Source organism: Myotis yumanensis, unplaced genomic scaffold (assembly GCF_028538775.1).
Source record: "Myotis yumanensis isolate MYYU_CA2020_CCGP unplaced genomic scaffold, mMyoYum1.0.hap1 SCAF_7, whole genome shotgun sequence".
Lineage (NCBI taxonomy): Eukaryota > Metazoa > Chordata > Mammalia > Chiroptera > Vespertilionidae > Myotis > Myotis yumanensis.
Window position 1 is genome coordinate 25,310,013 of NW_027223758.1, and position 27,611 is coordinate 25,337,623.

General features: G+C 40.3%; 1 long non-coding RNA gene across 1 annotated transcript; it reads right to left on the minus strand.

Moving 5' to 3' along the window:
* Positions 1-3,565: 3,565 nt before the first annotated feature.
* On the minus strand, positions 3,566-26,616 carry LOC139013697 (uncharacterized). Its single transcript, XR_011472110.1, has 2 exons — positions 26,221-26,616; positions 3,566-7,226 (listed from the first exon to the last, which is right to left on the minus strand). It is a non-coding gene; the product is annotated as an uncharacterized lncRNA (long non-coding RNA).
* Between the last annotated feature and the right edge of the window lie 995 nt (positions 26,617-27,611).

The following is a 27,611-nucleotide window of genomic DNA, read 5'->3' on the forward strand; positions in this document are numbered from 1 at the left end:
CCCTGAGGGTCAATCAGAGTGGGTTCCAGTGGAACAAACATCAGGGGTGTTACCTCTGGGAAACTAGACAGTATGTTAGGAACTAAATCAAGCAGGTCCCCATCAGGGAAACAGAAACCATTCAAAGTGTTAAATACAGAGGAAAATTTACTAGGAACTGGTTGCATAGGTGGTGGATGAATAAGATGCCAAATGGGATAGTGAGACACCCCAGAATTTGAAACCACTAACATGCTTTGGCTGTTAAGTAAAGAGGCTGTATTAACAAAGTCCAAGAGCCAGGTCATACCCAGGAAATTGAAAACAGTGAGTCTGTCTCAGTGTCTGGCAGGAGCTGGAAACACAGAAGGACACAGCTGGAGACACACACAGGTGGGAAGGAGAAGAGAAACAACCTGGCTTCTCCCTTACTCCCACCCTGCACATCACTGTGAGTTGCTATAACAAAAATACCACAGGCTGGGTCGCTTAAAATAAGAAATTTATTTCTCACAGTTCTGCAGGCTAGGAAATTCAAGGTCATGGAGTTGGCCCATTTGGCTCCGGATGAGAGCTCTCTTCTTAGCTTCTTTCTTGCTGTTTCTTCACAAAGCAGAGAGAAAGCTCATCTCTCTCCTGCTCTTCTTTTAACACTTGGAGTGGGGGAAACGAGTTAAGTCGGCTCGCGTGAATTGCGCGTACTCCGCGGGAGCCGTCTTAACTCGGTTCATATAGATTTGCGGTGGAGTGCGGGAAACGTGTAAACTCGGGCCGATTGTAACTGCGTATTACCAAATATTTGTTTGTTTGCCGTTCACAAAGATACCTACCTGCGTATGCGAACCGTTTCATACCCATTGGGGTAATAGGTATCATAAAAATCCCTGATTTTGCGCGGGAAACCTAAATAATTGCCCGCACCATCTTATATTTTGGCGGGAAATTCACCCCACACCGGAGTGTTAAGGGCACTAATTCCATTCAATTTGGCTCCACCCTTATGACTTAATCACTTCCCAAAGGCCCCCCCCTCCAAATACCATCACATAAAGGATTAGGGAGGAAACAAACATTCAGTCCTTAGTATTCCAGGACCTGGAAGGGCCTCCCATGGCTGAAGTTCATTGAAAGCCAGCTGACACATAGCCTGGGAAACAGCCAATGGAGATCACCCCTCTGAAATGCACAGCCCAGAACAGGGAAAGAAGAGGAAAGGAGTGGATGGAAAATGGACCAAAGACTAGCATATGCCTTAGGGGAAGAGTATATTTGTCATTATAAATGCCAAGGAATAGCAAAAATAACAAAACCAGAAGACTTGGTTGACAAGCTATTACCCTTCATGCTTCCCAGTTTGGGTTGCACATTTGAATCACCCGAGAAGGTTTCTAAAATCCCCTGCCAGGCTGCACTCCATACCAATTACATCAGAATCTCTAGGGCTGGGACCAAAGCATGAATATATATTTTTTTAAAACTTCCCAGGAGATACCAATATGCAGCCAATGTTAAGAAAAAACTATTTTAGAAAAAGAGATGAGGCAGATGATAGTTTATGTATCTTACTACTAGGAATTATATTAGAGAGCCTCCTTTTTCTACGAGCCTGGTATGACAGTAGAAAAATAACTGGAACAAGAGAGGAAAGGAAGGAAATAAGCAGGACAAACAAGAAAAGTTCACCAATGGGTTTGTTTTTATGGTAAATGTAACATTTTTTTATGTTTAAAATATATTTTTGTTGGTTTCAGCATAAGGGAGAAATAGAAACATCAATGATGAAAGAGACTCATTGATCGGCTGCCTCCTCCCGCACACCTCTCACTGGGGATCGAGCCCAGAACCTGGGCATGTGCCCTGAGTGGGAATCAAACCTTGACTCCTGGTTCATAGGTTGACCACTGAGCCATGCAGGTTGGGTGTGAATGTAACATTTAGAAAGATGTATAGAAGAAAAGCCAAGTGTTGAGTTGGCTGTCATAATCAGAGCAGCAATTCAAAGGAAGTGTCTGACTGAAGGAAAGAAAATCATCAGTGTTAGGAAGTGGAAACAAGAGAAATTAAGGTAATAAAACCAAAAAAAATTAGATCAGCTAGACATTGCAGACAGAGCCACAAAACAAGAAAAGAGGCAGAACTGGAGAGAGTGTTGCCCTCTTTTGACCATAAAAATGAGAGGATCCCAGAGCATAATAGAAAACTTAGAAATGGGGTCCCATCAATAGACACACTATTTGTGCTGCTTCTGATTGCCCAGGAAACAGGAGCCTCTCCCTCATACTGACAGTATAATGAGTAAAACCACATGCAAATAACATGCAAATATAGTCATGAATCATTAGCGGTAAAGTCATACCTGGTCCAGGGAGCTTCCTTAGGGAAAGACTAGATAGGAATTGGGGTGGGATTTATGTGAGAGGTTGCAAGAAAATGGATTTTTTTACATGTGAAAGCCAACAGTTGAAGCCTCTGTTGAATGCTGGGTAATGAGGAGTTATGCAGGCGGCTGCTTCTCCTGTTGCCTCTTGACGCACTGCACGGGCAAGCTCACCTGGGCATGCAGAACCCAGACAGCAGGGGCTTGGCTGGCTGTCCACTCAGGAAGTGCAAACATTGAGTTTTGATGCAGAAGGAAAAATCACAACATACAAAATTCACCCTGCCCTTCTTAAAATATGTAAAAGCCAATTTTTATTTTGTTCTTACTCAGTTGTCCTGCCTCCCTAGTTACTAAAAACTTCTAGTTTTTTATTTAATGCTTTAACGTTTTAAAAAATATTGTGAAAGGATTATCTTTACAAATTATCTGTGATATTTGAAGATGCTTTTAAGTACTTTTCACATATTAGGAAAAAAATTTAAATACAGTATTTTACTTTTTAAAGTTTCTATTTTAGTGATTAAAGCAGAATTAAAGAGCTTTTATATGTTTTATAGAGTGTGTCTCAAACTTTCTTGTGCAGAAGGATAACCTGGGGATCTTGTTATAGATTCTGCATTTCTAACCAACTCCCCAGTAATTCTGTTGCTGTTGGTGTAAAGACCTCACTTTGAGGGGCAAGATTTCAATTCATTAATAGTAGTTACCAGGAAATATAAATGGTAATTTGGTAGCTAATTGTTGGCCAAATACCATATTTTTGTTTCACGAACTTTTTTCCACTAGTAGAAATTTTTTGGTCAGATTTTCCCTTTGTAAATTACACAGTAATGCATAGTTATAAAAATTCATGTCCTAACTGGTTTGGCTCAGTGAATAGAGCGTCGGCCTAGGGACTGAAGAGTCCCAGGTTCAATTCCGGTCAAGGGCACATGCCCAGGTTGTGGGCTTGATCCCCAGTGGGGGGCGTGCAGGAGGCAGCCAACTGATGATTCTCTCAACATCATTGATGTTTCTATCTCTCTTTCCCTCTCCCTTCCTCTCTGAAATCAATAAAAAAATCACTAATTACAGATATGGATGGAGTAAAAGAAAAATCTATTTTTATTCTCCACCCTTTCCCTCCCTCAGTCTCTCTCCTTTGTAGATAATAAATACTTTGTAGATAATAAACTATTTGTCTATACAAATAAAAATAAATAGAAATAGCATAATGAATACATTGGTATTTATTGACAACTTGTACAAATGCCACCACAATGCTACCTAATAAATTTACCCAAAAACTCAGCGGTTTACAATGGCCAGAATTTGGCCTCATGCTTGGGGTCTCAGGCTGATGGCTATTGCCTCATCTTGAACAGGCTTGGCTGGCAGCTCTGGCTCAGGCTCTGCTCCGAGATAGGAACACCAGCAGGGGGCTGGGTTCAGGCTGGCTCCACAGTTCATTCTAAGCCTAAGTTGAAGGAGAAGGAGGAGCAGTTACTTGGGATGTGTCCTTTTCAAAGAGAATCACAATTACCAAGAACACTAGCCCAACATTCAGGTTCCTGTGATCTCTGCAAACCTTGTTCAAAGCAAGTTACGTGGCCAAGTCCAGAATCAGAGCTGTTCACTCAGCCCACCCGAAGGCCATGGGAGAAGGGTGTGTTTATAATGCCATTAGAAGAAAATGAAGAATTGTGGTGAGTTTTTAGTCTATGAAGCCTCTCTTCTGTGCTCTGTTCAGTCTTCTATCCTCGGTGAAGTCAACTGTGTTCAAGGCAAATTTTCATACATTGTCCTCTGGCTTTTCCACCAGAAAGTACTGGTGGGAAAAAAGAAGGCCAAAACCCATCTCCTCTTTGACTCCACCTTGGTGATGGTCCAGAGCAATGACTAACACAAGAGAATAAAAAAATCCCCAATGGTTTCCATGTGTTCCTACCGGAACAGAGCAGAGCAATTGTTATTTAACACAGTTTGGTGAGGTCCTTTGTTTATAGGCCAGATATATAAACATGTTGGTTTCTTTCCCAATTTGTTCTTCAGTCACAGCCAAGATGATTTTCATTAAGGAAATCTAATGCCGTTTTGTAGGTTTTTGTCTGCAAATTTAAATAAATAATCTTGATTTCAAAGCTAATTTTAATTGCCTCTAACCCAGTGGTTCTCAACCTTCCTAATGTCACAACCCTTTAATACAGTTCCTCATGTTGTGGTGACCCCCAACCATAAAATTATTTTCGTTGCTACTTCATAACTGTCATGTTGCTACTGTTAGGAATCGTAATGTAAATATCTGATATGCAGGATGTATTTTCATTGTTACAAATTGAACATAATTAAAGCATAGTGATTAATCACAAAACAATACGTAATTATATATGTGTTTTCCGATGGTCTTAGGTGACCCCTGTGAAAGGGTCATTCGACCCCCATAGGGGTCATAACCCACAGGTTGAGAACCGTTGCTCTAACCCTTTACTAATAAACTATTCTTTCCACCTAGATTCCAGAAGGAGGTTGTTGCTATTGTTTTTCTCCAATTTGGGGACATTTTGTCCTGTGAAAAATAATCAGGGTGCATAGTAGAAGGGTGCCCCAATCTATATATGCCCTCAGCCAACTTCTGGATTCACTACAGCTGTAATGTTCATCCATCCCCTCCACCTCAACTACACCTTTCTGCTTGCTTCTCTCCTGCACGCAGGCCTCCTGGAAGTGCCATAGGTATAAGGCTTCCAATAGTAACCTTCAGTGAGTGAGGAACTGGAGCCAGTGCATAGACACCCAGCTCCTACCACTCAATGGAGCACACGATCAGAAGGCATAAGACACCAATGACCTGCTCACATACACACACAGCCTTTCCTTCCTTACCTCATGCCCCACTCCGTTGCAGCACTTCTTGGAGTCACCTCCCAAATAAATACTTGTGTTCACATCCTTGCCTCAGGGTCAGTTTTTGAAGCAACTCAAACTAAAGTTATAAGTAGGAAAAGCTGAGCGCAGCTTTTCCTAACAAGCATAAAACTCAGAGCACCTAAAGCGATAAATTTATGGGCAGGTAAGAAGTGTCTGGCAGATGGCATTGCTTTGTCAGGGGCGGCAAATTAAAATAAGTAGGAACCAAATATAAAAAAATGTGAATAGGAAGACAAACTCCCACCCAGGTGCTGGTCTGTGTTTGAAGCACAGAGGAGGGGGAGTTTGGTTCTCGGCAAAGGCAATGCCGCCGATGTCCTGGTGCCCTGGTGTCCTCTGATCTCTAATTTATTTCTCTTTCTGACTAATTTTTGGTCTGAGTGCCCCTTTCTCTGTCCAGAAGGGATGGATACGATTCTGTGCTCATTATTTCCAGAGCAGATTCACATTAGAAGCATGTACCACCCCTAAGAGCTGGTGTCAGTCACTCTCTTGTGCCCCAGATCACCTCCTCTGGCCTGCCTTTTGACAGCAGCCAGCTTGGTGACAGTGTCTCCTGACAGCACCTTCTGTCAGGGCAACACCTATCCCTTGCTCTCTGTCCTGGAGCTTCTCTTTTGCCATCTCTTAAGATGCCTATGGAAACCATTCAGCTGTTCTAAAGCATGTACAATCCTGGAAGTGGAAGGTCATGAAGACTCCCTGGGGCAACTCTTGACCAAAGAGAGAAGAAAGCATGGGTAATTAATTCTCTTGTTTGTCCTTCGGGTGGACAATTTTGAGGTATATTCTATGCAGCTTTAGAGAGCACCCCCTAGAGGATTGAGCCCCCACTGCCCACTATTGTTTAGATTAATAGCTCTTTCCAGTCTTCCATTCCAGTTGTTTGGGATGGAACTGCCTAAAGTAGACTTCCTGAATGCACATACTGTGTCCAGCTCAGCTTCCCGGAGAACCAAGTACTGCTTAGATCCACATTCCAGAATGGCAAGCTTCCCCTGTTTCTCCTTTCCCATGGCTCTTCACATACCTGCCCAGCCCAATTACTCTTCTGACACTGTCATCGCCTCACCTTGGCTTCCAATGAACAAAGTGTGGATGCCCAAAAACTAGCGTTTGCCACTTATTAACTACTCTTAAGGAATTAACCATTAGTAAAGATATGAACAAACGTTGAGAACCCTAATTTCTGGACTTTCTTATTGAATTTTGAAAACTCTGATAAGCTCATTTCTCAGCTGATGGTCCTTCTTCATTAATTTTCACCTTTCCTGGAAATGTACAGTATTTATACATGTGAATTTAGATTCTGTGGGGATTCATTAATTCATAAAATATTTATTACTATTCATGACATTTGGAAAGTCACTGCTGAGAATAGAGAGAAGCTGAGGTGCAGTTGTGAAAATTTAGGGATAATTTGAAGATGAAATAGGGGAAACTTTACAAATAACCAAAGCAAGTAAAATACAGAATGCAATAAGTGTGACAAATATTGATAAGGTGTTATGGTGGAGAGAGAAATTACATCCAGTCAAAACTGTAAGATAGCATGACCTGCACGCTGTTCCTCAGTCAGGTAGTGAAGGATGATGCTTCCCCATGGACCACACTGATACCAGCAGAGGCAATGGTCGGCTTTGCCATAATGGCAAAAACGTTCATGTTTGATTGGCTAAGGCATTTTTGAAGAAAAATTTTTCAATTTAATTCTTGAACATTTTGGTGACTCTATATAGTTAAAGCTCCAAACGTATTTCAACAAGTGTTAGTATTCTGCCATTGAATAGCTTGTTTATCCGCTTCACGGTTGAGCTTTTAGTTATAAAATCTATCTTTTCTGAGGTTGTAATGTCATAATATGTGCATTTTTGAAGCATTGCAACTCTTCATGCCTCCTGGATATTTCTGCTTGTTTATGAGAATTTCATTGTTATTCATGTGTAGATGGTAGTTTGACCTAGAAAGAACAAAACATTAAAAATAATGATTACATAATTCATGCCATCCTTAATGAACTATGTATTGTTTTCTAAGAGCCACAGATGTTATATTACTCATAACAGTCTGTTCACATATTAGTTATGTCACACAAATAACATGTTTGTTAGCTTGACACTCTTAAGCAAATTCTGTGTGTTTCTTTAAATTGAAAAGGTTGGTATCGGGGTATGTTATTGATCTGTGTGTGTGTGTGTGTGTGTGTGTACCTATAATACGAAGAGCTACGCTAGTTGAGGTCTAAAACCTTCCTAACACAGAGGTGGGCTTCAAACCAGCAGCATCAACATCACCTACAGGCTTTTAGAAATACCAAATCCTGGGCCCCTACCTAGAACTACTGTCTCAGAATCTGCATTTTATCAAGATGTCCAGTGACTCATGAGGATGTTAAAGTTTGAAAAGCTCTAATCTGTTTTCTACAAGTATAATTCTACAAGTTTCAAGAGCTAATTTTGGCTTTAATTGCAATAATATCTGTCACAAAGGGAACTCTCAAGATGCCTGGTGACTATGGTACTTGGGTTTTAGAAAGTATAAATATATTTGAAATATTAATTTCTAGTAAAGGATTTTTGCTCCTCCTCAAACAAGCTCAGTTATAAGTTTAAAGGATCTTTAATTAAAATAGTACTTTTTCCATGTGCTGATCACTTATGTACTACTGGTTCTCAGGGCGAAGTTTTAGAACCACTTTAATAGTCACTTATTGGATGTATTTCTTGGGGAGTGAAATAACATCTTTGTATTTGCTCAGATTATTCAGTTATGTCCAATACTATTTTTGAATTTTAAGCTACTTTTTAAAAATAATTTTTTTCTATCCACCAGATTGAATAAAGATTGTCATCATTACTCCAGGGGTTGGGAAGGGAAACCAGCCTGATGTAGCATTGATCAGGATATGAATTGACTGGAACTCTTTGGAGGACACATCTACCAACTTTTCAGTGGGTGGCATACATTTGGACAGAAAAATTTCACTTCAGAAATTTACAGCTGCATTTCCAGCTACACTAATAAAAGAGAAACATGGTAATTAGCGTACGACCGCTACCATTCCCATTGGCTAATCAGCATATCCTTATGCAAATTAACTGTCAGCCAAGATGGCGGCCAGCAGCCATACACTGAAGCAAACAGGGAGGCTTGCTTGCTCCAGTGATGGCGAACTCCAACGTTCCCCGCCGGCCTCTCAGCTGCAACTCTAAGCAACTATGTTGCAAATATAGAAGCTAAACAAAACCCTAGAAACCGGCTTTCTGTCAGCCGGGCTTCAGCCAGCCAGACCGCAACATTGTATCAAATACAGAAGGTAAAGGCCAGAAACCTGTTTTCAGCAGCTAAGGCCTCAGAGCTAAAGCTGGCCCAGAATAGAAAAAGAAAAAGAAAAAAAGGAGCAGTTGGGAGCTTCAGTCACCCGCCAGCCTGAAAACGGCCCTCAGCCCCTCACCCAGACTGGCCAGGCACCCCAGTGGGGACCCCCACCCTGATCCAAGACACCCTTCAGGGCAAACCAGCCGGCCCCCACCCCTGCACCAGGCCTCTATTCTATATAGTAAAAGGGTAATATGCCTCCCGGCACCGGGATCAGCGGAGCAGCGAGGCTCCCGGCACCAGGATCAGCGTGACAGGGGGCAGCGCCCAAACCCCCTGATCGCCCTGCGACTCTGTGAGTGACAAGGGGCAGGGCCACAACCTCTCTATCCGCCCTGCTCTGTTCATGACAGGGGAAGGCGCCCCAACCCCCTGATCAGCCCTGCTCTGTGCCTGATAGGGGGGAGCTCCCCAATCCCCTGATCGCCCTGCGGCTCTGTGTTTGACAGGGTGTGGCGCACCAACCCCCTGATCGACCCTGCTCTGTGTGTGACAGGGTGCGGCGCCCCAACCACCCCCCCCCCCCCCACGGGCCCTGCTCTGTGTGTGACAGGGTAGAGCCATAACCTCCCCATTGGCCCTGCCCTGAGTGTGACAGGGTGCAGCACCCCAACCCCCTGATCCGCCCTGCTCTGTGTGTGACAGGTGGGAGCTCCTCAACCCCCTGATGGGCTCTGCTCTGTGCATGATGGGGGAGCTCCCCAACCCCATGATCGATCCTGCTCTGTGTGTGACAGGGTACGGAGCCCCAACCCCCCTGATGGGCCCTGCTCTGTGAGTGACAGGGGGCAGCGCCCCAACCCCCTGATTGGCCCTGCTCTGTGAGTGACAGGGGGCAGAGCCCCAACCCCCTGATCGGTCCTGCTCTATGCTTGACAGAGGGTGGCGCTGCAACCTCCCCATCGACCCTGCCTTGAGTGTGACAGGGGGCGGCGCCCCAACTCCCCAATCGGCCCTGCTCTGAGCCTGACCAGGGGCTGCACCTAGGGATTGGGCGTGCCCTCTGCCACCCGGGAGCAGGCCTAAGCAGGTCATTATCTCCTGAGGGGTCCCAGACTGCGAGAGGGCACAGGCCGGGCTGGGGGACCCCCCTCCCCCCCCCCCCCAGTGCACAAATTTTTGTGCACCGGGCCTCTAGTATGTTTATAAAAGAATATGTACTAGAATGTTCACTGAGCCTTTTTATATAAACATGAAAACTGGAAATAACCTAGATGTCTATCAACACTAGTAAAAAGATACATTGCTGTTCAAGATATGTAATTAGATTTAGATATTTATACAGATTACAAATACAGATTTAGATTATAGATATATATATAGAGATATAGATATAGATATAGGTCTATGCATAGAAAGTGCTAGAAAGGATAAACACCAAGCTTTTCACAGTGGCTGCCTCTGAGAAGTGGTATGGTGGGGAAATGGAGGACATTTTACTTTTCAAGTATCTATTGTTTGATTAAAAACCAAACAGAATAAATCTGTGCTTTAAAAATAATTACTTTAATTGGCTAATACTTAGGGTTGACCAAGCAAAGCCACATACCATTATCATTACTGCAATCCAAAATTGAACATATGAACCTAAGTTTATAATGTGAGTAAATGGTTTGACCTAAAAATTTTTTAAGTTTTTAATTTCGAATACATTTATCTCAACCTTTTTAAGAAAACCTTCTATGGGCTACAGATTCTTAGCCCTGGCCCTTGAAGAGCCTATGGTTTCATGGGAGGAGACAGGAGCATAAAGACAGCCACAACATAAAATTAGTGCTGTGCTGAGGGTATGAAGAAAACAGTATGAGCTCATAGCAATGGTAGAGACTTATTTTGCCTGAGGTCAGCAGGAAAACCTTTACTAAAATGGAGGTATTTTAGTTTGAAACTTGTTTGTAGTTTATCTAGTAGAGAAAAGAGGACACAAATACATAAATAAATGAATAAATGAATAAATAAATATCCTGCCCATGAAAAACTGCCAGGGTAAGGGTAGGGAAGAGTGAACACTCATTGTGTGAAAATTGGAGCTAGAACACAAATCATGTATTGTTCATCAATGTCAAGCCACTGACAGGCCGGATGGTATCTATTTGGCTTGTTTTAAATGTACTTTCGAATGGACAAAGCAAAACAAATTGTATTTCATTCAGCTAACTTGCTTCTTTCTGAATGAGGATCCTACCTTTTCTAATCTGTTGTAGAAGGACCTAACTGGTTTGCATCAGTAACTCTCCTGTTGGTATGATATGCATGCCCCAAACAGTGAGTACCAGACCAAAGAGTGCTCATGCTCAATTGTGTTATTGGGATGTTTTTTCCAAAATAAATTTGAGTAAATGTTGAAAAACAAACAAACAATTTGAATTTTAGAACTACAAGAGATTTTGAGTGACGGCCAATGGGGTACCTGAGGAAGTGTTCTAACATCTGAAGCTACAGAGATAACCCGGTGCAGGCCAGCTTGGCTGCTCTGAAGGACTGACTCCCTGACCAACCCAGGATCCACTTTCATGTAGGAACATTGCTCTGGGCAGTCCCCTTCTTTGCCTTGGCTTGGCTGCTGACCCCTCACTAGTCGCCTCTTCCATTAGACTAGATCTCACGGCCCTCCCCTTGCTTCCAGATAAACCTTGCCCAGAATCAGGTCTCTGGGTACTGTCCCCCGACTCTCCACCCACGACCACACACCCCTGACTCCTTGCTCTCCAACCTGTGCACCCTGTCTGCAGTTGTCCCTTTTATTTTTTGTTTTGTTTTGCCATTTGCATTAATAAAAAATAATACAAAATCTCATTTCCCAGTGAGCGCAGAAGATTAAAAATAAAATAAAAAATGGATAATACTAGAAAATTCAGACAGTTCAGAAAGAGATGAAATAAAAAGTGAAATTCTCTCTTTTCCCTATAGATATCTTTCCCCAAAGGGTAAGTATTAAAATTAATTTCTTGTGATGTCCTTTCAGGGAAACTAATGTATAAATATGCTTTATTCTCTGAGTAGGGTCAATCTTGTCAATTCTATTTTCCAAGACCACCCTCGGTGTCACCCAAATTCTCAATTTATGTGCAGTTTGAAAAATACTTTCTTTAGGTAGTTTTAAGTTCCTCTCTGTTTTTGGTTACTTGCATTTCAAATTTTAATATTGTGTTTCTCCTTTTTTTGATTAAGTTTTTGGTAAGTTACTATTATAGTACTATTTTGCCCCTAGTCACTTGTCTTTCAATTTATTATTATTGTTATTATTATTATTATTATTATTTTGCTTTAAGCCTTATTTTCTTACATTTTCTTGGGCTTATTTTGTTATTATTTTCTAATGTTTGATCTTCAGTAGTTAATTCTTTTATTTTCACTCTTTCCTGTTAGTTATGTAGGTAGGTAAGGCTATGTATTTTTCCATGCTTTCAGGTTTTAATGTTTATCGTTTTAATTATAATAACTTTCTAGTTACTCTGCAACTACAATTTATTACTTCTTTGATCCCAGATATTTTATGGGAGGAAAATGAAAAATTTCTAGGTAGTTGCACTTTTTCTCTTCAATTTTGGTTATTATTTTTTATTTTAATTTTTGTTTTGTGTGTGTATACACATCTAGAATGTTGTCTGTAATATTTCTACTTTTGTTCTAATACATGGAAACATTTTGGTATGTATGAGTATATATGAGATTTTGAATATGTGAGATTAAAATATATTCTTTGTTATAAGAATGTAGCATTTATATATTTTTATAACTTTAAGTTCAATTGTTGTTCAGAACTTAAAGTTCTTACACATCAATAATTATTTTTGCTTCCTAGCATTTTTATAGATTATGGTTCTATTTTTTGTTTTATGATGTTTACTGGTTACCATTTTTTGCTGTATTGTTTTTTAGGAAAATTTTTGCTGTGAATTAGACTTTTCATCTTTATGTGTTTTATCTCTTTTAAGCTTCTCTTCTCTGATATTAATATCACACTCTCAACTGCATAGTAATATTTTTCTAGTCGGGATTTTTTTGTTCTTTAAGAGTTTACCCTTTTAGACTACATCAAAATAAAAAGCTTCTGCACAACAAAAGAAACCATCAACAAAACAACAAGAAAACCCACTGCGTGGGAAAACATATTTGCCAACGTCATATCTGATAAGGGCCTAATCTCCAAAATTTATAGGGAACTCATACAACTTAACAAAAAGAAGATAAACAATCCAATCAAAAAATGGGCAAAGGATCTAAATAGACACCTTTCAAAGGAGGACATTCAGAAAGCCAAGAGACATATGAAAACATGCTCAAAGTCACTAATCATCCGAGAAATGCAAATCAAAACAACAATGAGGTACCATCTCACACCTGTCAGACTGGCTATCATCAACAAATCAACAAACGACAAGTGCTGGAGAGGATGTGGAGAAAGAGGAACACTTGTGCACTGCTGGTGGGAATGCAGACTGGTGCAGCCACTATGGAAGACAATATGGAGTTTCCTCAAAAAACTGGAAATGGAACTCCCATTTGACCCTGTGATCCCACTTCTAGGAATATATCCCAAGAAACCAGAAACACCAATAAGAAAGGATATATGCACCCATATGTTCATAGCAGCACAATTCACCATAGCTAAGATCTGGAAACAGCCTAAATGCCCATCAGTAGATGAATGGATTAGAAAACTTTGGTACATCTACACGATGGAATACTATGCTGCTGTAAGAAAGAAGGAACTCTTACAATTTGCAACGGCATGGATGGAGCTGGAGAGCATTATGCTAAGTGAAATAAGCCAGTCAATGAAGGAAAAATACCACATGATCTCACTCATTCATGGATAATAGAGACCATTATAAACTTTTGAACAATAATAGTTACAGAAGCAGAGCTGCCTCACACAGATTGTCAAACTGCAGCGGGAAGACCGGGGAGGGTTGGGGGGCAGGAGGGAGGGGGGTAAGAGATCAACTGAAGGACTTGTATGCATGCATATGAGCATAACCAATGAACATAAGACACTGGGGGGTAGGGGAAGCCGGGGTATTGTCAAGGGTGGGGAAAAAAAAGGACACATATGTAATACCCTTTGTAATGCTTTAAGCAATAAAAAAAATTTTTTAAAAAAAGGAAAAAAAAATAAAGGAGAGAAAGAAATAGACAAAAAAAAGAGTTTACCCTTTTAGTATTCCTTTACTTTATATTATCTATGTTTTATACAATATGTGTTTGCTGCAGTTTACCAAATCCATGATAATATTTTTATTCATTTTAACTTTATAAATTGACATTTTTGAGTGACAGTTATATTTAGGTTTATTTCTGTCATCTTGTCATCTTTTCTGCTTTCAGTTCAATTCAACGAGCTTTTAAATCTGCAAACTAATATTCATTTTACTAGGCGTTTTTTGGATTTGGACTTCAATTTGTGGTATAGTCAGTGCTATTTAGAAAAGTTATTTAGCTTCTTTTTTGCCAGTGGCAGAGTCAGACTTATAGTAGTCTCAGGTATAGGACAAAAAAAGGCATTAATTACAGAGGAGTTTCTATGAAAATGTGCTTAAGCCAATGAATTCTACTTAAAATTCTTCTCAAAAACCAATGAGAGTTTGAGGAAATCTAGCATGAAAATAGTTATGGTGGAAAAAACAAAATTAAAACAAAAGCAAAAAACATTTAGTTCTAAAAAAAAAAGCATTATTAACATGTGTTAGAGCAGCCCGGAAGTAGTGACTAAGAATACTAAGTAATTATGACTGCTCAAAAGTTTATGGGTCAGCTGGTTGGGTCTTCTGGTCTTAGTGGGCTCCTCATGCATCTGTGGCCAGGTGTGGGTCAGGCAGGCAGCTCTGCTGAACTCAGGTGGGCTCTCTCCTATCTTTGGGGGTCAGCTGGCTGAAGGCTGGTCTAGCATGGCCTTGGCTAGGACAGTTGGGCTCCCCTCTGTATGTGCTCTCATCCTCAAGCATTCTGACCAGGGCCTATTCCCAAGGTGCTGGCAGGACTCCAAAAGCGAGCAAAGTTTGAGATCCCTTGAGACCCAGGCTGGGAACTGGCTCACTCTCACTTCTGACATGTTCTATTGGCCTAGCCAAGTCCAAAGGTGAGCCCAGAGTCAGGAGGTGGGAAAACAGACACAGTCACATTCTGATGAGAACAGTTGCCAAGAGCATGCAGGGTTGGAGAACGCAAACACTTTGGCGATCGATGTTCCATATGTTACTACTTGGAATTAAAATCCTTTTGCATCCATCTGATGCACCCCAAGCTTTCTTAGGGTCTTGATGATTCTTGATTGAAAGAAAGACTATTTCATCACTAAAGAAAAAAAAAAAAGAATGATGTCTATTGTGCAGCAATTCATTTGGGGACTCTCATAATGTGCTGCCCTGTGCCCGGAGGTCCGCATTTCCACTTTAAGTTTTGAGCTTGTCTAAACTCTAGAAATACTGAAAATGTTTATATAGTAACTTAGGCTTTCCAAGAGTGGATACTTTTTAGACCAAAAATAATTGGACAAATTTAATACTTATTCATGTATTGGCGTTCAGAAAACACTATATAATTTTTAAAAGATGGCTTTTATATAGCTGCCAATAGGTCTTATTATAGTCATGGCTATTTTCAACTATTGTTCTTTTTCTCTGAATGATTAATTATATATCTGAAATTTGTGAGCATGTAAACACAGTCCCATGAGTCCATGAAAGTTATATTATTTTTCTCAATCACACTACAAGCACTCTTTAGTTAAATAAACCTGGCTATAAAGAGCATAACCCTTAGAAACAAAAAGTCTTTCCAAATATATTTGTCTAAATTTGGCAAGCCTACTTTAGAAATATAAGCCGTGTTTTAAAAATCTGTGATTTGGTCCTCTTGTTCTTGGCATGACTAACAATAACATGAAATGTAGTGTTTCAGAGATATTATTTAGTAAAACTGCTAGAGATCAAAACTTGAGATAAAACATATCCAAAATATATGCATCATCATTTTTTCCTTATTCAGCAAACCGTTCACATGTCAAGTGAAATGGGGAATTGGGACATTCTTAAATACTTTAAGAGTGCCAGTTGATTGGGTTTTAGTCAGCCTTGAGATATATATTTGAATAACAAATATATAAATAACATGTAATAAAAAGAAGGGTAAAATTTCTTGCTTCAGTAAGTTATCTTCTTTGTGGTCAAATCTATTAGGTAATATTATAAAATAGAAAATTTGAAACAATTATGGTAGCTCATATTATTAAAACCAAATTTAAATAATTAGCTAACTGAGCATCTTTATTATATCCTATTTCTGTCAGTAGTCTTTAAGAAAAATTAATTAAAATAGGAATTCTATTAGCTATTTATATATAAATGAAAAATGTTGCTCTGCTCTTATTAACACCTGCCTAATAAAGATATATTAAACTAAGTAAATAAACACAGTGAAAGAAAACTCAAACCAACAGAGACTGTAGTCTGGACAAATTATAAATAAGGATATGATATCTATTTTCTGGCTAATATTTTGAATTGCATTTCCATATTTTATCTCATTTAATCAATACAGCATCCTATTTGTCAGTTTGGGCATGTTTTATCAAATAAACTGTGAACTTGTGTTTCCATGACTTGCCCAAGTTCAGCCAGTCCATGATGGACCTAGGATGCTGCCCGCCTCAAAGCCCCTGTTCTCTCTACCAAGACAGCACTGGCATCTGGCCCATCTGCGTACACTTCTAGGAAGCTGAGCCACCAGTAAAGGGAAATAGAGGAAGGAATTCAAATAACACACAATGAAACAATTTCCAGCCTTCAAAAACGTTCATAGAAAGGGTGGACTCAGCTGCCAACCGCACCCAGCCCCCTCAGAAAATGGACCCAATTCTTTTAATTGGAGTAATGGAAAATCTCAAAAAGTAGAACATGTGGATTTCAACTCCTATATTAAACTTCACTCTGTCAATGTTAAGCTTGCATTTTATTTCATTTAAAATATGGGCCAATTTATAATATTGATAATGTTATTGGCTACAAAATTTTGTGTTCTATTATGCCTTGTGGATATATTAAATTATTGTTCAGCATATACTCACCCTCCTTGTGACCTCCATGGAAGGAGTGTACTTCTTTGCCCCATTGATCTCATGTCATTTTCTTTGGCCAAAGGAATGTGACCCAAAGTGACAAAATGACAGTGTGCCAACTCCAAGCCCACACCTTAAGAGTCAACACAAGTGTCTCTCTATCTTTCTTTTATTCCTGCCATTGCCATGAGAAGACCATGCCTCAAGTAGCTTCCAGTCCAAGGAAGATGAGGGACCTGTGGACCTGACATGGGTCCAACCTGCAGCTTGGCGCCCAGCCCAGCCATGTCCAGCCTAGATCAGCTGAATCTCAGCCAGCCCATGGTTGAATCACTATTGATAAGTGATTAGAAGGCTAAGACTACCTAATTAAGGTATTCACATTACTCTCCTTCAGTGAGTGGGAGCTACAGCAAGTCTTTGGGCATAAAAACAAATGCCCATGTTATGTCTTACCAAGATCATTCTTTCTTGCAGCCATGTGTAGGACAAATACTTCAAATGGGGTCTACTCCTATAGCTCCCACAGGAAAGATAAAACATGATTTCAATTTGGTGCCAGGACTTTAATCTGTAATGAGGCAATATGAGGCATGGCTGGAGCTCTGTGAAGAACTCAGGGTTGGAAATTTACCCAAAGAAAATAATGAGCCCTCCTGAACCTCTGGAAATATGGTTGCCACCTAGTTGGGGATTTTTGCAGAAGAACAATTACACAGTAAATGTTCTGCAATTGTTTTTTATTGTCCTTATTTTGGTCTCTCTCTTCTTTTTTTAAAGAATAGTTTACTAATTTTTAGAGAAAGAGGAAGGGAGAGAAAGATCATCAATGTGAGAGTGAAACATCCATCTGCTGCTTCCTGCACACCACCGCCTGCAATCGGGGCCAAGTGCTCTGACTGGGAATTGAACCAGCAACCTTTCGGTGCACATGATGATGCCCAACCAATTGAACCACACTGGCCAGAGCTACCTTGATCTCTCTTGATAGGAGCCTTCATTTAATTGTTACATCTTCTTAAAAATATTTGAATGGCCTTCCTAAGAATTTACAGCATGTGAGATCAAATTATTGACTTGTCCTCTTTAAGACTAAAACCAAATTTGATAAATATGCTATTAAACCTGCCGAAGCCGGTTTGGCTCAGTGGATAGGGCGTCGGCCTGCGGACTGAAAGGTCCCAGGTTCGATTCCGGTCAAGGGCATGTACCTGGGTTGCAGGCACATCCCCAGTGGGAGATGTGCAGGAGGCAGCTGATCGATGTTTCTCTCTCATCGATGTTTCTAACTCTCTATCTCTCTCCCTTCCTCTCTGTAAAAAAATCAATAAAATATATATATTTTTAAAAAACCTGTTATGAGTTGTTTTCAATTTATATAAGAACTGGCAGTACTTATTTGTAGGATTTCTATGTTGGGCTCACCAATATAGAATTTTTCATTATGAAAATCTAGCTAATTACTGGGGACACCCATGGTTATTAGTGCCAAGTGCAAAGGAAATGATGGCCAATAAAGATAATTCAATGGTAAAGAGCCTATGGCAGTCATTTTCAATTCTGCCCACACGTTATGATCACCTGAGGATATTTATTAAAAAACATATCAGGGCTTCACCCCAGGTGAAAAAATTATTATTTTTAAGTGTTTTTCTGGGTGATTTTTACTGTGCAGCCAGAGTTGAGAGAGGGCATGTATGTTTTATGAATTTTTAAAAGCCAAATAATCTGGATAATTTACCTATACAAAAAATTCCCCATGAAGGGTGCCATTCCTTATAGCCTAGTTATTATACCCAGGCACCAACAACAAAACAACTTTAATTTGAAAATTATTCTACCTATTGATTTAGAAACTAAATATTATTATCAAATTTTGCTGTTATAATTCATTTATTTTTATTATTGTTTTTAATTGTGATAAAATGCACATAGTATAAAATTTACCATCCTAGTCAGTTTTAAGTGTACAGTTCAGTGTCCTTAAGTACAGTTACATTGTTGTATTGTTGTGTTACCATCACCACCATCCATTCACAGAATTCCTTTTCATTGTGCAAAACTGCATCTTTATACCCATCTACACTAATAAAAGAGAAACATGGTAATTGGCGTACGACCGCTACCCTTCTGATTGGCTAATCAGCGTATCCTTATGCAAATTAACTGTCAGCCAAGATGGCGGCCGGCAGCCATGCACTGAAGCGAGCAGGGAGGCTTCCTTGCTCCAGTGACTGCAGACTGCAACTTTCCCCGCCTGACTTGCCGGCCTCTCAGGTGGCAGTTTGAAACATTCTAACAAATATAGCCGGCTGGGATCTCAGAGCTGAAGTTATACATTGTTTCGATTATAGAACGGCAAACAAACCAGCAATGGAAGCCTCAGAGCTAGAGCCAGAGCTAAAGCTGGCCCAGAAGAAAAAAAAAAAAAAGAAAAAAAGGAGTGGTTGGGAGCTTTCCGCCAGCCTGAAAGCAGTCAAAACCGCCAGCCTGAAAGCAGCCCTCAGCCCCTCACCCAGACTGGCCAGGCACCCCAGTGGGGACCCCCACCCTGAAGGGTGTGTGACCAGCTGCAAACAGCCCTCAGCCCCTCATCCAGACTGGCCAGGCACCCCAGTGGGGACCCCCACCCTGAAGGGTGTGTGACCAGCTGCAAACAGCCCTCAGCCCCTCATCCAGGCTGGCCAGGCACCCCAGTGGGGACCCCCACCCTGATCCAGGACACCCTTCAGGGCAAACCAGCCGGCCCCCAGGCCTCTATCCTATATAGTAAAAGGGTAATATGCCTCCCAGCACCGGGATCAGTGGAGCCGCGAGGCCTCCTGGCACTGGATCAGCGTGACGGGGGCAGCGCCCAAACCCCCTGATCGCCCTGCGGCTCTGTGTGTGACAGGGTGCGGCGCCCCAACCCCCCCCCCCCCCCCACGGGCCCTGCTCTGTGTGTGACAGGGTAGAGCCATAACCTCCCCATCGGCCCTGCCCTGAGTGTGACAGTGGTGGCGCCCAAACCCCCTGATCCGCCCTGCTCTGTGTGTGACAGGGGGCGGTGCCCCAACTCCCCTATCAGCCCTACTCTGTGCGTGACGGGGCGGTGCCCCAACTCCCCTATCGGCCCTGCTCTGTGCGTGACAGGGGGGAGCTCCCCAACCCCCTGATGGGCCCTGCTCTGTGCGTGACGGGGCGGGGGGGGGGGGCGAGGGGGAGGGCAGTGCCCCAACCCCCTGATTGGCCCTGCTCTGTGAGTGACAGGGGGCAGGGCCCCAACCTCCTGATTGGCCCTGCTCTGTGCGTGACAGGGGGTGGCACGACAACCTCCCCATCGACCCTGCCTTAAGTGTGACAGGGGGCGGTGCCCCAACCCCCCAATCAGCCCTACCCTGAGCGTGACTGAGGGTGGCATCACAACCTCCCAATCCGCCCTGCTCTGTGCATGACAGGGGGCGGTGCCCCAACTCCCCAATCGGCCCTGCTCTGAGCCCGACCAGGGGCTGCACCTAGGGATTGGGCCTGCCCTCTGCCACCCAAGAGCAGGCCTAAGCCAGCAGGTCGTTATCTCCCGAGGGGTCCCAGACTTCGAGAGGGCACAGGCCGGGCTGAGGGACCCCCCCTTCCCCCCCCGAGTGCACAAATTTTTGTGCACCGGGCCTCTAGTTATGTAATAACTCTCTACCACCCAGCCCCAATCTCTGGCAACACCATTCTACTTTCTGTCTCTATAAATTTGACAATTCTATGTACCTCATATAAGGGGGAATCATACAGTATTTATCCTTTTCTGACTGGCTTCTTTCACACAACATCATATACTCTCAGTTTATCCATGATGTAGCATATGCGAGAATTTCCTTCTTTTTTAAGACAATAATATTCATTGTATGCATATTCCACATTTGGTTTATCCACCTTCAATGGACATTTCTAACCTTTGGCAGTTGTGATTAATGCTGCTGTAAACGTGGGTGTACAAATATATCTTTGAAATATGTCTGCCTTCAATTCTTTTGGAAATATACCCCGAAGTGGAACTGCTGGATCATATGGTAGTTCTAGTTTTACTTTTTTGAGGAACCCCCATATTGTTTTCTATAGTGGCTGCATCATTTTACATTCCTTACCAACAGTGCAAAAGGGGTCAAATTTTGCCCAGCCGGGTGTGGCTCAGCGGTTGAGCATCGACCCAGGAACCAAGAGGTCACCGGTTCGATGCCCGGGATGCCGGCTGGATCCCCAGTGTGGGGTGTGCAGGAGGCAGCCAATCAATGATTCTCTCTCATCATTGATGTTTCTATCTCTCTCTCCCTCTCCCTTCCTCTCTGAAATCAATAAAAATATACATTTTTTTAAAAAAGGGGTCAAATTTTTTCATATCTTCACTAACACTTGTTATTCCTGGTGTCAATAGTAGCCATCCTAGTGAGTATAAGGTGGTATCTCACTGTGGTCTTGATTTGTATTTCCCTAATAATTAGTGATGTGGAGCATCTTTTCATGTGCTTACTAATAATTTGTATATCTTCTTTAAATAAATGTCTGTCAACTCTTTTGTCCATTTTATGATCAGGTGTAGGGCTGTTTGTTTTTAGGTTGTAAAAATTCTTTATATGTTTTGGATATTAACCTCTTATCAGATATATGATGAGCAAATATATTCTTCCATCCCTTGAGTTGCTTATTGAATCTGTTGATTGTGTTCTTTGATGCACGGTTTTTAATTGGGATGAAAAGTAGTTAATCTATTTTTACTACTTTTGCCTGTATGTTTGGAGCCACATTCAAGAAATTATTGCAAAACAATCTTTTTACTTTTAGCAGAGTTTGTCTTCTAAGGCACTAAGATGATTTTTAACACAAATTAGTTGGATTACCTGGATTAATTTGCTCATTCAAATCATAGGATATTAATGAATAACATTAAAATTGGAAAACTCTGAGGTTTTATTGAAATTGTAACTTTTGGAAAAGTATTAAATTTATTGAGTTGATTACTTTGTCTGAGGTTTCTAATTAATGATCTAGTTCATGGATCATTTCAAATTGAAACATAATGGGAACCCTTTTGAAGCCTAATTCTGTGCATTATGTGTCTCCTCGTTTTGCCAAACTGTCTAGTACAGTGGGTAGCAAAAAGCATCTACTCAGTTGACCCTTAAAATACTAAAATATTAGCCCGGGAATGGCTATTGATATTATTTACACTGTGTGTTCATTTGTTCATGAGTGAACAAATTGAGATCCTGAAGGAAAAGTACTCTAAGTGATCAATACTGAATACAAAAGACATGTGCTGCTCGTAAAACAACAAAATTTCATGGGTTTAGAAGTTTGGACAGCCTGTCTGAATTACTGGGATAATTGATGCCTCTGGGATGCAGGTGTGTATATGATGTCACTATTTAATTGTGAGCAGGTGTTGCTATAGGAACATGGGGATACATTTTGGGTCTCTAAGAAAGTTTACTTCAGGAGTCTTTCCTTCAATTCTATAAATGCTCCTGAAAACTGTCACCTTGTCCTGTGTGGGCTCCCACATCTTGTCCCCCAATTGTTAGCAAGACATTTTGAGAGACCCTAAGAAACCCTCTGTACAAATTGCCATCGTGGCTGACCAAGTTTTGTGTTTCTAATTCTAACTCATTTTATTCTGTAGAGTTTACAGTATTTGAGACCTGAAGAAGCCTTCTAAGTCATTGGGTCCGTACTCCCTTCTTTTCAAATGGAAGCTTACAAAGGCAGGGACTTGACACAAATAAACTCCCAAAGTGGGTGTGGCCAAGATCCTATCTGAACTCCCAGATCCAAAAGCTTATATATTTCAGAAATGTCACCAGAAGCAGAAACAAGAAAAAGGGGGACAATAGGCATAAGTTCTGGGACTTGAGTTCCCTCCTTGTCTTGCTCTCCCTCAGCTATCCACAAAGTGAGAAAAACTAGGGCTTCTATCACTCTAGCCCCCAAGCCTAGTAACAAAGCCATGGGCCATGGGACCTTCCCTGCAAAGCCCTAAGTCCACCTGAGCTGGCTCCACTGCCATCAGATACGGGACAATGAGCCTGTTCCCATTTTTTCCACTTTCAGCTCTCTTTCATAAAAGGGGCTATTCTGTGAAGATTAGGATATTCTAAGTGTTGCTGTTTCCTGTATTCACATACAATTGTATTGATAGGATTGCCAGTTTTCCAAAATGTTCAAATTCATCTGACTTTCCAAATAACAACATCCACTGGAAAATGATTGGACATCTGTGAGAGTCATCTGGGGTTGAATTACATTTTTGATGTGCTGTGAAATTGGGTCAGGGTGCATTAGAATTATATTTTAATCGTTACGAATGTGCTAATAAGTTGCTATTCTTCAGTGCAAATTGGCGACACTCCCAGACTTTAGGAAGCTTAGAAGAAATGAATTTCAAAATTTCTGATTAGCAAATATGTACAAGAAGTCAGAAGAGACAAATTAAGAATCCTCTATTAAAGTCCACCATAAAGCTGAGATTTAACGTAGGAGTTATGATCTTAAATAAGGCCTATTTACACTAAAAAGGGCAACATTGTTTAATGGTGTGAGTAGCAAATAGAAAATTCATAAGGAGAGAAGATTCTCTTTCTTCTTAGAATTTGTGAGTCCAGTGAAGTCATTGTGCTTAGTCAACTATTTTCTAAATTGCTTAATAGGGCAAACAGGACAGAGTTGTAGGGACTTACATTTCTACTGGATATTACAGAGAACTTCTAAACAACAGGCTGCCCTATACAGCTTATGAGAAATGCTTAAGCAGAACTTGGACAGCCATCTTTCAGGAATATTGTAGCAGACACTTCTTAATTGGATAAGAAGTGCACTCAATAACTTTCAAGGTCCTTTTGGCTTTTAAGACTGTGTTGCTACTTTCTATAAAATAATGCCAAAAGGAATCCTAGCTGAATCTCTCTGATAAAGAACATGTCTTAGAAATGAGTTCTCACAAAATAGCATTTAGAATGTATCAGACCTAAACCTAGGTTTCTGGAACCCACCCACCGGACAGTCATAGCTTTTGGGTGCAGAAAGGACCTCACGGGAGCTGCAGGAGCCAGGTGGGGCATGCTACCCCAGTGCCCTGCAGAGCCAGCAGGCGCTGTGAAGGCAGCAGTAAGGTACACAGGGGAGGTTGAAGGCAAACCTCAAAGATATTCAAAATATAAAGCAGTACTGGTTTCTTTTCTTACCGAGTCATTATCATAGACCCTAATTATTGACATTAGGAGCAGACAGGAGGTAAGAGAGCCCTGGGACAAACGGCAAAGACTGTTGCAAGAAATCTTTGTTGGGGTGCAACTGTGGCCCATCGGCCCTGACTGTTTACACAGTCAAGTGTAGCTGATTCTTAAGTATCCAAACACTTACACAAGGCAACATGTTATGTTTGATCATACCCAAGGCTTGCATGTCATGCCCCTTCACCCTTTGTCCATACTTCCCTCTCATACCCTCGCCCCTTAGTTCTTCCCTAGGATCCCTGACTTCAGACAGTGTCTCATATTTAGGACTTATTCTTTTGTCACCTCTGAATCAAAATGGACCTAAGCTGTGTCCTTATCCCTCTAGGCCTTCTAGATAAGTCACTGAGTAATTAAAAATTAAAGACAAAAAGAAACAAAAATCTGTGTAATTCTTCCATGATATTTGCATAATATTTAAGTTTTCTTAGAATTGAAAAACCATTTCACAAAATAATGCTTCTGTAATTGTAAATTCCATGCAGGTAGTTAGCAGGTAGGGGCAATAGTTTAAGGTCTGGACTAGTTGTATATCCCACATCCCACCAGATAAGTCACCCCCTCTACAGCTGTGTATAAATTGGGAAAATATGTAATGGTAAATTATTTTCAAATTCCTTACTACAATCTGTACTCATTGAACAAAACTTATCAGTTTCTCCTGTGGAGCACTTATTACACTCGAACAAATGCCATGGCTAAAACATGGGAAACATAATTATGCTAAAGTTAATTCATCATTTTCTAAAAGTTTAAGTATTTCTTTTTTCTTTCTTGGGCTTTTTTTTTTTATTTTTGACACATTTTTTCTATTTCTTTTTTCAGCTTTTTTTATTGAAAGTTATAGTTATTTAAGGTGCATAACTTGATGTTATACTAATATATATATACATAAATTTGTATATATTTAAGGTATATAACAATGTTTTGATATACATATATATTGTGAAGTAATCATCACAAGTTAATTAACATATCTATCACCTCATATAGTTACCATTTTCTTCTCTTTTTTTTGCAGTTAGAACACAAAATCTACTAAAAGCTTAAGTATTTACTGTCTATGGGACTAAGCTAATTACTTTTCTTATGGAGTAATTTTGCTACTTTTTTTGTAAGAAGCTTATTTAAGTGTTACCTTATATACAGACTGAAACAATTTTTTCAGTTTGTTGGGAAGAAATACTTCAAAAAGTTGAGATGTCAAAAATCCACAGAGCAGTGGAGATGAAATCTGAGGACAAGGGCTTGGTCTAAGAAGTAGTAATCACAATGGCTAAAATGGAATCAATTTACCAGTTCTTCTGCAAATTGGACAGATATTGTTCTGAGAAAAATGTGTCTATGTACTATAAAAATATACAATTTTACCATAAAAACACAAACACATAGTGTGGTCATTTCTCTGACAAGAACTAAGACAAAACTGATCCATTTTCTTCCACTGCACTGAAGCAATGAAATAGAAACAAGATACCAGGTAAATCCAAACTAGTCCAGTTTCAGGGTTTGAAGTGTTATTTTTAGATCACCCTAAAACTTTTCCTTACAATCTCCACTGTTCACAGGACACTAGACTCAAAAGACAGTAAATCTCCTTTCTGCCATTTCACATGTTCAAACATTGTTTTTGCTCCAAGGACTGTGTTGAAAATACACTGTCCACTCGAGAACAACTACTTTTGCCACTTGGAGTCCAGGAAAAACAACAAACAACAACCCATAGATGGAAGGAACATCCATTTTCTCAAACTCTTCTCTTCTCCCAAGCTTTAGTCAAACTGCTAAGAGAAGAGTGAACAGAAGTTTCAACCTCTCAACCTGTGTCACTCTAACCAATGCTTGGGAGAGAAAATAACACCAGTAGGACTCCCTGGTTTACTGAATAATTGGGACTTTTCAGCTGAAAACAAGAACTGTTTGTAGTCCCCATAGAGGCTGCCAAGTCCATTTTTGAAAAAAGGAAGATAGTGATCAAAAGCATTAGTTTATTTTCCTCTACTGACCTCAATCATGCATGTTCCTCGTATTATCTTATTCACAAAAGGAGAATTAAACTAAACATTCCACATGCTCACCTTAAAAAATATCTCTTTTATAGAAAAAAAAGATACTGGTTGGTATCTGATGAATAAGATATAACACTGTACACAAGTTTTCTTTGTTCAATAGCAGGTATTACTCTGGAGTAGTGAATGTAGAGTTAATGGAACCAGAAGCTTATATGATTTGGGGGCCAGGATATCTTTTTAAAAAGATACCTCTCAGATGGGTGGGTCCAGTGTTCCAGCAAGTCTTCCCATGGGTCTCCTCCACTGCAGAGAGCTCCTCACTCTTCAGAAGAGAGAACCACTGTCCTTGGGCAAGAAGGCCCTTCTCTTGAGGCTGGAAAATGAACAGGAACCATCCTGGAGCTGATTCTCGCTATGTTGCCTGCGAATGGCTTCCAGAAGCATCTCCAGAATCCAGTACCCAGATTCTGCCCTTGTTGAAGTCATAGTTTTTTCCCATCTCCCCTTTGAAAATATAGAGAAGGATTAAGATCAAAATACCCGTGGCTGCTATTAAGTAAACAGCATATAGGATAGCAAAAATGCCCAAAGCAAGCATGAGATCCACAATGAAAATGACCAGCTCTGCCCACATGTCTGCACTTCTCCTTATTCACACAAGATACTTAAAAATCCCAAAAGGCACCCACCAGGGAATTATGTCTTTGTAAGATGTGGGCAGCAAAAAAAAAAAAAAAAAAAGACATTTCCAGACATGCTAAAATATGTTGCAATTCTTCCAAGTATCTACCAAGAAGTCTGTACAATGAAATTTTTGATTTCCCAACTGATACAAAACAGTGGCTAAAGGTAAGGCATGGGCTATTGCTTCACTATAGCTACTCTGATGGGCAAAGCTCATGAGTGAAGGGCTTAAAACTCAAATTATAATGACTTAAAAATTCATTCAAAATCTTATTTTTAATCAGAAACCCAAATATGACAGTGTCCTACATGAATTAATGTATCACAGCCCTCAGAGAAGTCCAGGAATTTATTTTATCCCCTAAGCGTGTAAGTGATTCACTTGGATTGTAATTTTCAAGGGGTAGGAACACACTAAAGTTATGCATTTATAATATGCAAGACTACTATAGAAATCTGATGTTTCTTATAAAATTAAAGTATACCAGTCTAGTATAAAAGGAAAACACAGTCATTTCAAATATGTAAAGACTCAGAAAGTTTGCCTTTTTTGCATGTGTTTGAAAAAGAAATTACTGGAAGATATAATCCAATAGAATATATTTATTGAAAGAATCAGACTACCTTAAATATTATCTCATAAATTCAACCCTTTGATTTTATAAAGTTGAGAAGTAACATCATCAGGGCAAGAATTCAGATTTTCTATAATAATTGCAATTAAATAAATTTTAATAAAACTAAATTTGCATACATTATTTAATAAAATAAAATGTATATTCAAAATTTCTTCAATATATTAATTATATAAAATGAAATTATTTTAGTATTAATTGGAAAAAATATGAATTTAGTCTTTCTTTCATGACAGAGAATATTTTCAGAGGTCACACTGAGAAGGAAACTTCTTTGTTCCCTTAAGAATTTTTTTCATCAAAAATGTCTGTAAAATTTTC